Below are 13,233 nucleotides of genomic sequence, written 5' to 3' on the forward strand. Positions count from 1 at the left end.
CATTGCATGTGACTGAAATGACTAAGTGAAAAGTAGCAGTGTTCGAACAAGTGGCGTTCGAGTGCATGCAGTATAAATATAGGGGGATGAGAGTACGTTGAAAGGGAGTAGTAATTTGTTTCATAAAATGCATGAAGGGGTGTAGGTTAAAGAAACTGACAATATGTCTTTTGGGGATTGGGTAGACGGTGAAAAGGAGAAGAAGTAAAAATAAGGAGGATTAATGCTGAAGGGAGGAAACTGGCTGCATTTTGTGATGCTTTTAATTTAGATATTTTAAATGGAAAACATGAGACGGACTGAAAAGGGGAATTAACATTTGTCAATGTCAATGGAGGAAGTGTTTGTGGATTTTATTATAACTGAGTTTTGTTAAGAGTGGGGTACATGTTGTTATACTGTGTTATGTTAGGGTAGGGTAGGGAGACCTGTGGACTGGATTTAAGGATAAATACTCTGTGTCTGTGTCTGTGTCTGTGTCTGTGTCTGTGTCTGTGTCTGTGTCTGTGTCTGTGTCTGTGTCTGTGTCTGTGTGTGTTTGTGTTTGTGTGTGTGTGTGTTTTTTACAGTATATATTTCAACATGCCCCATTACATAGGTAATATTACATGTTTTGCCATATCTAGATAATTACATTTTTAAGATTGCAAATTTGCCAGTTGCGTAATCAATAAATATCTGTGTGATAAGATATGCGATGAGAATAAATTGTAGTTAAGTACCATTCCAAATTCTGAATTCTTGCACCTTCCTACTTACAAACTTTCAAATTACATTAGCATTATTAATTGAAGATTATAAGACCCTGTGTTTCCCTAGTTACAATTTTAAATTACATCAGCAGCAAGAATTTAAGTATATATCACTCCTACATTTTCCTAGTTACAGATTTCAATTCAATAAGCAATAAACACACAAAAGGATAAAGATAATATACCAGTAAGTTACATAGATAGATCAAGAGACATTAAGGACATGGACATTGTTCCACAGTAACAGTTTTACAAATTACACATACAATTAAAATATGTCTTAAAATATATATACAAATTACCAAACCCCACATAAGAATAGAAACACACTAAATTATATTTAAAAATTATCAAAACTTCACTTTCACTATCCTAGATTTCAATTCAATAAGCAATAAACCCACAAAAGGATAAAGATAATATACCAGTAAGTTACACAGATAGATCAAAAGACATTAAAGACATGGACATAGTTCCACAGTATTCATTTTAGATTTCAATTCAATAAGCAATAAACCCACAAAAGGATAAAGATAATATACCAGTAAGTTACACAGATAGATCAAAAGACATTAAAGACATGGACATAGTTCCACAGTATCAGTTTTATAAGTTACACATACAATTAGAGTACAATCATCTTAAAATATATTTACAAATTACCAAACCCCACATAAGAATAGAAACACACTAAATTATATTTAAAAATTATCAAGACTTCACTTTCACTATCCTAGATTTCAATTCAATAAGCAATAAACACACAAAAGGATAAAGATAATATACCAGTAAGTTACGCAGATAGATCAAAAGACATTAAGGACATGGACATAGTTCCACAGTATCAGTTTTACAAATTACACATTACACATGCAATTAGAATATAATCATCTTAAAATATATTTACAAATACCAAACCCCACATAAGAATAGAAACACACTAAATTAAAATTAAATATTATCAAGACTTCGCTTTCACTATCCTATTTACAAGTTTTGCAGTTTCACTGTCAAGTTTGATGTTTCACAGAATTGTGAAGTCTATATCGCGGACGAAGGTCGAAAATATTTGGAAGTAGTTGGAGGCCAGTGCTTCGCACGATGTGTGTGAGTGTGAGTGTGAGTGTGAGTGTGAGTGTGTGCGTGTGTGTTTGTGTTTGTGTTTGTGTGTGTGTGCATGCGTGCGTGCATGTGCATGTGCCTGTGTGTGTATGTGTGTGTAATTGTTGAACAAATCCATGCTCTGTTGAGTCCCTTTCTGCATCAATTAAAGAATTATCTTGCAGTTTCGTCAGTCCATCTGGTGACAAGTTGTTGCTTTAGGTTTAAAAACTGCTTATAGCAACTGATGTTCGAAAACTGGTAGCTTTCTCATTTGTACCAATGAATGATGCATTGAAAGTATTTGATAGTCCTATATTTTCTACTGAAGGACGTAGTGGAAGGAATGGTGAACGGGAGAAAAGTTCCGAGCAGAAGATATCAGATGACAGACGACCTGATGTACATTATAATGTACATTGTTTCTTTTTTTCTTTTTTGGATAGTCTTCGATACTTTTAAATATCTTGAAAAATTCAATGTGATAGAAATGGAGATTATTATTTTTGAAACATTTCTATACCTGAATTAAAAATAAAGTTTAAAATTTTGGTGCCCCAGGAGTCAAAATTGTTCCCAAATTTTGATTTTCTGTGAAGACTTGATGGGAATTTTGGATCTCCAGAATGATTATGTGACTAGTTTTTTTTTTTTTTTTTTTCAATTTGTTAAATATAAGTTCAGGTCTGAAGGGGTTAAGATATATGGATCATATGCGGAGACTAAGAGGAAGGCAGAAAATAGGAAAGAAAATGCTGGGTTTGCAGTGAAAAAGACCTGTCTTTAGACAGAATACTATGTATGTATGTATGTATGTATGTATGTATGTATGTATGTATGTATGTATGTATGTATGTATGTATGTATATGTATGTGTGTATGTATGTATTTATGTATGTTAGTTCTCCTTATTTGATTTTCACTGAAAGTATTGCATCTCTAATGATGTTTCCAAGATTTAAATAAAGAACTTCGATTTATTACGTTATTTGAAAATCTGGATTACTTTCGATTGTTTACCTTTTGGAAATACCTCATACTTTCAAAATTGTTGTAAAATAACTTCCAAATCACAGAAATTTTAATGCAGTATCGCTCACTTTGAAATAAAGCAATGCATAATAAGCCATGGATCACGCATTTAAAACTTTCAACGTTAAATCCGATATGTTCTGAATTTAATTATTACATTACAGCAGACGAACCCGGATTTAACCTTCACTGCCATCAAAATCTACAAGGAATTTTCTACATTTTATTATCTTTACAAGCTGAAACCATAAAAGTGAATTGTTAAATCTGCTCATTGCGAAAAATTATTAGTGTACCTCTTAATACTACTACAATCCTTTACACTAGTTTTCCTGCTCATGGCCATGAACATTACAACCAGCTGCAGATACACCGATTGTAACACAAGTCGAACAGCAATTAAGCGTTTGTATCTCTCTTATTTCTTCCTTGTGTTTTACACTAATGATATCATTTTCTTTTACAATTAAGCTCAGAAAGTGAGTACAGACTCCAAAGTCTTCGGTATCGAAACCAGATATCCAGTACAATGCTTTGTTTTTTTCTAAGGTAGCCTACATGTTAACCCGGCCAAACAAACATTGGGGATATTGCTCGGGAGAAATGTACAAACGTTACATTACTAACGCAATAAGATTCATTTTCATTTCATTCCCAGTCAATGCTAAGTAATATCTATGGCGCCAGTATTATTTGTATTAGTTGTAAAAATAGTAGTAGTGACAGTAACAGTAGTAGTACGAGTAGTAAATTTTGACAGTTTTCTTCTTGACATGGCAGTGGTGCTGTATAAAATATTCAGACTGACGAGTGAAATTCGTACGAGTAGAATTTTTAAAATTTTCCTCCTCTTTAAAGAGAAAATTGAATAACTTAAAAAATAAGTGTATGATGAAAGCCAAATTTTGGTTAGGTTGCCAACACATCTACCAAAAATTAAAGCTGTATCTTAATAGTACATTATGCAACGAGCCTATAATGATAGTAATTAAGAAGCGAGTATGGATGTTTATGAAACGAGCGCAAGCGAGTTTCATAATTTTCATACGAGCTTCTTAATTATCATTATAGGCGAGTTTCATACAACTTTTTATGCTCCACCATATTTCTAACTTGAAATTATTCATTTTATTTGTATCTAACTGACCTTGAGCAATACCGCGTAAATTGTGAGATGTGCGCAGACGAAAGTATTGATGAACAGATGTCCACATTAACCTTGATAGCCTATAAGAACCTACAGAGTAAACTAAATATTAACTTTGATATAACATTGAAATTAAATTAGACATTCAAAAACGAGATGACAAATTGAATTTATTTAAATATTAACTGCAATTAACGCTAATTATTATAGTAACAGAACATAACCTTCTGCGACAGTATTGGATTTCCAGCCTCCGTGATTTTTCGCTTATTCTCTTTCGATTGCATATCCGAGAATAATCGATACTTGTGGTTTTATAACGGTACAAAGCTGACCTGTCATTGGCTGAACACCTGTACTTTAATGAGTAGGTGTACTTTAATGATATGCATTAAAGGACTGCTACCAGGTGTATAATTACTACATTTCGGCATGGTCGAGCATAAAAAATGTAGAAATTTTCATTTCGTCTATAGGTAATCCTCCCTGTACTATATACAGTACATAATGGTTTTCAACTACAAGTTCAGAAAACCAGATTTTGATCTCTGACAGGGAAGCAGAGTAGAGCATGATGATGATGATGACGACGATGGTATCTGCAACACAATCTATATCGGGCCGTCGCGTCGCCGAGAAATAGGGAAGAAATAAAAATAATATGTATCTGCCACTATTAGCAGGAAAATATACGAGTGTACGTGAGACAATGCATTACCTTTCAAAGCAGAGAAAAAAGCGAAAGGAGGTTATTTGGAAATGCACGCACTTGTTAGAGAAAGGGGCAATACAGCAGAATCAATTCTACACCACAATATTTCATTCAACACCTAGCTTGATGTCTCTTCTTGAAGTGACCGTCGACCTCATTTTTAATGTCATGTCTTTCTGTGGAAGAATTGTTTTATATTTAGTTCAATTGAATGACAGCTACAGTTTTAACCAATGAAGGACCAACAGAAAGTTGGAAACAAGTATTACTCAAAATGGAAATTAGAATGATTAATTTTTTTAATACTAATGGCGGGTACTCGACTGTTCGTCGTTCACCCATAAGAAGCCGCTTGTGTAGACCAATTTACCGACAGAGTCTTTGTCTAGGGTGCGCCATAGGAGACTGGTCTGCGCTACACCCGCGATGAGATGAGATGAGATGAGATGAGATGAGATGAGATGAGATGAGATGAGATGAGATGAGATGAGATGAGATGAGATGAGATGAGATGAGATGAGATGAGATGAGATGAGATGAGATGAGATGAGATGAGATGAGATGATGGAGGTTTATTGGAATACCGTAGGGCAGCGGTAGTCAGCACAGAGCACCCTGGGGCTAGCGTCCCTTACCCGCGGAGAACACACACAGTGCACCATGGTGCACTCGTAGCTGCTAGCGGGTATGCTCTCTACTTCTTCCTGCTGCACGACGGGGCACACGGGACGGCTCCGCTTACCCTTTGCACATTTCAGCGAATGCTGACGACCACTGCCGTAGGGGAACAGGAGAAAATTCCTGGATCACAGGCTTTCCCAACATGAATTATAAATCGGGGATATTCCGGGGATCGAACTCGGGTCCACAGGATTTTAGGTCCATGTTCTAGCCACTAGACCACTGTGACGGCTTATTATCATTATTATTATTATTATTATTATTATTATTATTATATCGTACATATTGTAATTCTGTAAAATAAAATTACCACCACCACCACCACCACCACCACCACCACCATTAGTACTAGGTATATCCTATTATTATTGTTATTATTATTATTATTATTATTATTATTATTATTATTATTATTATTATAATTACTATAATCAACAAAATTGAGAGGAACAGAGATTAAGGGTGTTTGAGAATAAGGTTCTTAGGAAAATATTTGGAGCTAAGAAGGATGAAGTTATAGGAGAATGGAGAAAGTTACACAATGCAGAACTGCACGCATTGTTTTCTTCACCTGACATAATTAGGAACATTAAATCCAGACGTTTGAGATGGGCAGGGCATGTAGCATGCATGGGCGAATCCAGAAATGCCTATAGAGTGTTAGTTGGGAGTCCGGAGGGAAAAAGACCTTTGGGGAGGCTGAGACGTAGATGGGAGGATAATATTAAAATCGATTGGAGGGAGGTGTGATATGATGATAGAGACTGGATTAATCTTGCACAGGATAGGGACTGATGGCTAGCTTATGTGAGGGCTGCAACGAACCTGAGGATTCCTTAAAAGCCATTTGTAAGTAAGTAAGTATAATCAACATAATTATGAAGCCTTCCCTAGTACAGCGACACATAAGAATACGTTTTTATAACTAGATTTGTCCTGTGTTACTAGTGAAGCATGGACAACGATATATCACAGTCTAGTATATACAGTCACGAAGCTCAATACGGAGTAAATACTGTATGCAAACATTAGATAGTTGCTCACCACTAGGATCGCTAATATCGCCTCATTACAGGCAATGCAAAATAGTACTGTCACAGTCTATTGTTTCTATCACCCTCAAAACTCAAGCGTCGTGACTGTATATAGTAGACTGTGGATATGTACTGATACCAGCAGAATAACAGCCTGTGAAATTAAATTTACGAGAACACTAAGATATACTCGCTTGGACAGCAAAAGGAATGAGGATATCATGCTAGAACTCCAATTATAATCAATGTCACAGTTTATAAACAAGTATAAGCCGTAGTGGAAAAACCATGTCCAACGAATGAATCGTAATAGATTTCCAAAAGACATGCTTCAATATCGTCCCCAAGGGAAGAGATCTTTAGGTCGTCCAAAAGAAAAGTGGACCAAGAATCTCTCACTGAGACACTTACACGCCTTGGGCCTTATACTTGTTTGATTGATGATGATGATGATGATGATGATGATGATGATGACTATTACTATTAGTACATTATTTCATCATTATTATCATTATTATTATTATTATTATTATTATTATTATTATTATTATTATTATTATTATTTTTATTATTATTATTATTATTATTATTATTATTATTATTATTATTATACATTCTATCTTATATTCTTAAGACTACTGTTTACACAGCTGTTACGAGTTATTTCACTAGAATATCAGTACTGCGTCTTAAGTATTCATGATAGCGTAACATTTTAATTGGATTATCAAGGTTTTTATTGTAAAGACCGTCAGACTTATCAACCACAAGTGTGAAAAACACAAATATGCTGTTTCTTTACATAATAGATTAACGTTTTCGGCTCCACTGAACCATCATCAGATCATTAATAAACCTACATGCGTAAAGAAAGAAGACGTAACGTTCGTAACCTGTGAGGTCTTGTAATGGGGCTGATGCGGAAGAAGAATATATCCGATGTTGTAGAAGGACCAGCAACAAAAAAGCATGAAGCTGTATTTCGACTTCCGTTCGTTACACCATCAATTTGTACCAGCTCACCGAACTGATATTTAGTAAATGTAGTCTTCATGCTGCACCTGTTATATAATTTTATAGTTACATGGATTTGTCTTTGACGCTGACATAGGCTATGCTACCTCTACACAATTTTATTTTATATAGATTAGAATGATTAATCATATTTTAACTAATTGTATTCTTTTATACGGGTGTTTCCGAGGTGGTGTTACAAACTTTCAGGGATGATGGAGAAGGGCATATGTATCAATTTGAGATGAGGAACCCTGATCCGGAAATGACCGAGTCGAAAGTTACAAGCAAAAATAATTGTGTGGAAATGAAATAATTTTATTCCTCTGTACACCTTATTTATGTGTATTTATCTGTATATCTTACACATACTGTATTCATCTGACGTTATTTACGTTGTCTACTTACAGTAATCCATTCAGTGCGCTGTCTGAGGGATGGGGACAGGAAACTACACTAAAGCAACGCAGATAGCGTAATGTGTAACGGACATGGTCGGTCCTGATATGCACGTCTGTAGACAGCAGTGTATGTGTACAAGTTGTAGTGTCCAGTCGATCAGTCCTAGTGAAATGGAGGAGAACACGAGAGCGGAATAAGCAGACCTGATTTTCGAATACGGATGAGCCAATGGGAACAGTAGACAAGCTCACAGATTGTATCGGCACAAGTACCTACGTAGGAGACATCCGGCCCATATCATTTTTTACGACTGTTCCAAAAGTTAAGGAAAGAAGAGCACGTGGTGCCAAATTACAATTCATTTCCACACGACTATTTTTGCTTATAACTTTCGACTCAGTCATTGTCGGACCATGGTTCCTTATCTCAAATTGATACATGTGCCCTTCGCCATCATTCCTGAAAGTTTGTAACACCACCTCGGAAACAACCTGTATATAGATTTTATTGCCAATGTATAACATTTTAACCCATTCTACTTGTGATTTCATATGTACCATTGTATTCTATTACGTACTTAGGTCTACATCACATTTAAGACCTATGTCTTTACTGTTTGTTTATAATATAAGTTGTTTGTAGGTTTATTAATGATCTGATGATGGTTCAGTGGAACCGAAAACGTTCATCTATTATGTAAAAAAAACAGCATATTTGTGTTTATCACACTTGTGATTGATAAGTCTGACAGTTATAACAAACATTTTGATAATTTGTACAGCCTATCGGATCCAAAACGGTTTTCAAATTTTTTATTTTAATTGGAATTCACACATAGGCCTATATCTCAGGATATTAAACAATGAAATCATTATCCCTCTAATTTTTAGTAAATATAACATTAAATCATTTATGAAATAGACATTTTCGGCACTGGGAAGAGGGAAGAGGAGACAGAGAAATCGCAAAATCAAGTCATTTCAACTGAGAAAATAACCGAACACTGGGTGGACCACCTTGTTAAAATCCTCCTTATCACGTTAATATGGTTCATAAACTGCATACATCTCGTATTGTCATCAGTCGACTACAGTATTCTACATTTGTAACCGGCACAAAATGGAAAGCTTTTAAATAATGGTTCTCAAAACAAAAACTGGACATTGACATCATTTCAGGGACAATAGTTATCGGATGGAAAGCTCTACCGCTCTCTCTACTCCAATACCCTTGATCAGCAAGTTGATATTGTAACGAAACAGCTGCTTCAGCATCTGCAGATTCATATGTGTTCAATTACGACAATATTTTAATTATGGTTATTGCTGCGAAAATGACACTGAAGTCAGCTGTGGTGATGTAATTATGAGCACAAAGTTTTATGCAAATTATGTGTGTACTGAGTAATGATGTAATATCTACTTTTTTAGTTGCTTATTTAACGACACTGTATCAACTACTAGGTTATTTAGCGTCGATGGGATTTGTGATAGAGTGAAGGTATTTGGCGAGATGAGGCCGAGGATTCGCCATAGATTACTTGGCATTAGCCTCAAGGTTGGGAAAACCCTGGAGAAAAAAACCCAACCAGATAATCAGCCCAAGCAGGAATCGAACCCGCGCCCAAGTACAACTGTGAATCGGCAGGCAAGCGCCTCAGCCGATTGAACTACGCCGGTTGCTACTATGGTATTTTCTCTAAAAAGGCTTAGTAAAATAATTTAGTGCTGACATAATTGAAAGTATAAGAACACATTGCTAAGAATCATTAATGCTAAAAAAAAAATCTATACTATCAGGGATACACCGACAAATAGAATACGACAACCATGAAATGAAACTACAGTTATGTTGGTTTGAATGTTTTGTTTTCATTTCAGTTTACAAAGGGAAAGTATGGGTCTATGATAAAAATAAGTAATTAATGAACGGCATATAAAATATTTTTTGCACGACAGTATGTTTTTTCGTCGTTACAGCGAATGGTCGCCACAATTGGAAGTTGATTTAACTGAATTCATAGTTGACAACCTAGATAAGTATGTTGAAATATTACAAATAACTGCTCTAGAGTTGTAATGTCAATCCTACAATGAATGTAAATTCATTAAGCAATAGGCAGTGTTAATTAATATACATTATAGGAAACAAATCACTGCATTTGGAATGAACTGAACTTTATTTAAACAATTCAAACTTCACTTAACAAAAAGAAATAATTATTCCAATTGAACACGAAATATTACAAGTACCTGAATCATTTTTACTCCTTCACGTTGAAGTTGGTGGTGAAGTTTGTGCGTTGGCCAGACTGCTAACGTCAGTCAGCTGTTCATAGTGTAACGTACGTACTTCATATTAAGATCTTTTTTTAAATATTATTTCCAAAATATACTATCGTGCAAAAAATACTGTGCAATACACGTCTGTGAAGTGCATTACAAAGTCTCGGAAATTGAAAAACTCGCTCTGTTCCTTTTCCAAACCTTTCCTCGATTTTGTAAAAATTACTTCCCAACCTTGTAACGTAATATAGCTATTACTCTCTTTATATGAAGCGACATTCCAAAATAAGTAGTTCCAGCTCACAACAAATGTTTCACTGTGTTTCACTCAAAGTGTACCGTATGTCTATTATTACTTTAATAAGCCAAGTGCAAGGATCCGTCCCGTCAAGTTCTCCGATTCTGACAAATTACTTATAGGCCTATCTTTAAAAATATATTCAGAAACTTGTGTCAAAATTTCTTACTTCATCTATCCATTGATCTTTCCTTTTAATCATTTTGTTGCTGGTCTATTTTTTTTTTTTTTTCGTTCATTCATTCACTTGTTATTTCGTCCATCAGATTTGTTATTTCGTCCATCCGATTTATTTCGTTCTTCCAATTTGTTATTTCGACTATCCATTTGTTATTTTGTCCACCCATTTGTTCTTTCTAGAATCCATATTTTTACTTCATCTATTAATCCGTTCCTTCGTCCATTCATGACGTCCCTTCGTCAAATTATCCAGTTCCTTCGTCCAATTATCCCTTTCCTTCGTCCATTCATCCTGTTCCTTTTTCCGGTCATCCGTTCCTTCGTCCATTCATCCGTTCCTTCGTCCATTTATCCTTTCCTTCGCCCATTCATCCCGTTCCTTCGTCCATTCATGACGTTCCTTCGTCCAATTATCCCTTTCCTTCGTCCATTCATCCTGTTCCTTTTTCCGGTCATCCGTTCCTTCGTCCATTCATCCCGTTCCTTCGCCCATTCATCACGTTCCTTCGTCCATTCATCCCGTTCCTTCGCCCATTCATCACGTTCCTTCGCCCATTCATCCCGTTCCTTCGTCCATTCATCCCGTTCCTTCGCCCATTCATCCCGTTCCTTCGCCCATTCATCCCGTTCCTTCGCCCATTCATCACGTTCCTTCGCCCATTCATCACGTACCTTCGCCCATTCATCCATCCAGTTCCTTCGTCCAATTATCTCTTTCCTTCGTCCATTCATCCCGTTCCTTTTTCCGGTCATCCGTTCCTTCGCCCATTCATCCCGTTCCTTCGCCCATTCATCACGTTCCTTCGCCCATTCATCCCGTTCCTTCGCCCATTCATCACGTTCTTTCGCCCATTCATCCATCCAGGTCCTTCGTCCAATTATATCTTTCCTTCGTCCATTTATCCCGTTCCTTCGCCCATTTATCCCGTTCCTTCGCCCATTCATCCCGTTCCTTCGCCCATTCATCCATCCAGTTCCTTCGTCCAATTATCTCTTTCCTTCGTCCATTCATCCCGTTCCTTTTTCCGGTCATCCGTTCCTTCGCCCATTCATCCCGTTCCTTCGCCCATTCATCACGTTCCTTCGCCCATTCATCCCGTTCCTTCGCCCATTCATCACGTTCTTTCGCCCATTCATCCATCCAGGTCCTTCGTCCAATTATATCTTTCCTTCGTCCATTTATCCCGTTCCTTCGCCCATTTATCCCGTCCCTTCGCCCATTCATCCCGTTCCTTCGCCCATTCATCCATCCAGGTCCTTCGTCCAATTATATCTTTCCTTCGTCCATTTATCCCGTTCCTTCGCCCATTTATCCCGTTCCTTCGCCCATTCATCCCGTTCCTTCGCCCATTCATCCATCCAGGTCCTTCGTCCAATTATATCTTTCCTTCGTCCATTTATCCCGTTCCTTCGCCCATTCATCCCGTTCCTTCGCCCATTCATCACGTTCCTTCGCCCATTCATCCATCCAGGTCCTTCGTCCAATTATATCTTTCCTTCGTCCATTTATCCCGTTCCTTCGTCCATTCATCCCGTTCCTTCGCCCATTCATCACGTTCCTTCGCCCATTCATCCATCCAGTTCCTTCGTCCAATTATCTCTTTCCTTCGTCCATTCATCCTGTTCCTTCGTCCATTCATCCGTTCCTTCGTCCATTTATCCTTTCCTTCGTCCATTCATCCGTTCCTTCGTCCATTTATCCTTTCCTTCGTCCATTCATCCGTTTCTTCGCCCATTCATGTACTCCTTCGTCTATTCATTTGTTCTTCCGTCTATTCATTCGTCCTTCCGTCAGTAATTTGTTCAATCCAGCCATTTGTTCTTTCGTCCAGTCATTTATTCTTTCGAGCAGTCATTTTCTCGTTGTTCATTCACTTGTTCGTTTATTCAATAATTAATTCGTTCATTTACCTGCCCTTCGTTTATTTTTCGTTCACTTCCTTAGTTATTCATTCACTCTTTCATTTATTGATGGTAATATAACAAAAATTAATCAATGATGAACAAAAAGTGACAAAAAAAATTATTTCGAGGAAACCTTTATTATAGCCACTTTGTGGGCCATGACCTTGCATAATCTGCGTAAAATCGAACCCTGGTAAAATTGAAGAGCGGCTACGTGAAATCCAACCACATATCCATTATTGTACCAAACTATTTAATAAATTATTCATGTTTATGTTTTCTTCAGGAGAATGAAAGTTGGTGTTGAAAAAAAGAGTTCTCCTAACAAAACAAAAATCGTGTCGTGCTTCCTCGCGGCTATAGGTATAATTTCACATTAAATTCCTTTTAATGACAAGTCCACAAGCTGAGCGGCTATACCGTGACCGCAATTACAAATTCCAAACGCGGCCCACGGGTCACTACGGATTCTTGTGCTTGGAATAATATGGCTCACATGAAAGACGAATGGAGATGACGCGTTCCAATTTCACTTTTCCAGTCCTTGAAACGAAAAGAGAAGCTCACTAGACCTTGCGGTTTACAGAACTCGAATTTCTACTCGCAGAGAAATATGAGAAGACGACGAGGACGACATGAGTTTCTGAACGAGTGGGCTCCATCGTTTGATCAACAAGATTTTCCACCCCT

This window comes from Periplaneta americana, chromosome 9 (genome assembly GCF_040183065.1).
Source record: "Periplaneta americana isolate PAMFEO1 chromosome 9, P.americana_PAMFEO1_priV1, whole genome shotgun sequence".
Taxonomy (NCBI): Eukaryota; Metazoa; Arthropoda; class Insecta; order Blattodea; family Blattidae; genus Periplaneta; species Periplaneta americana.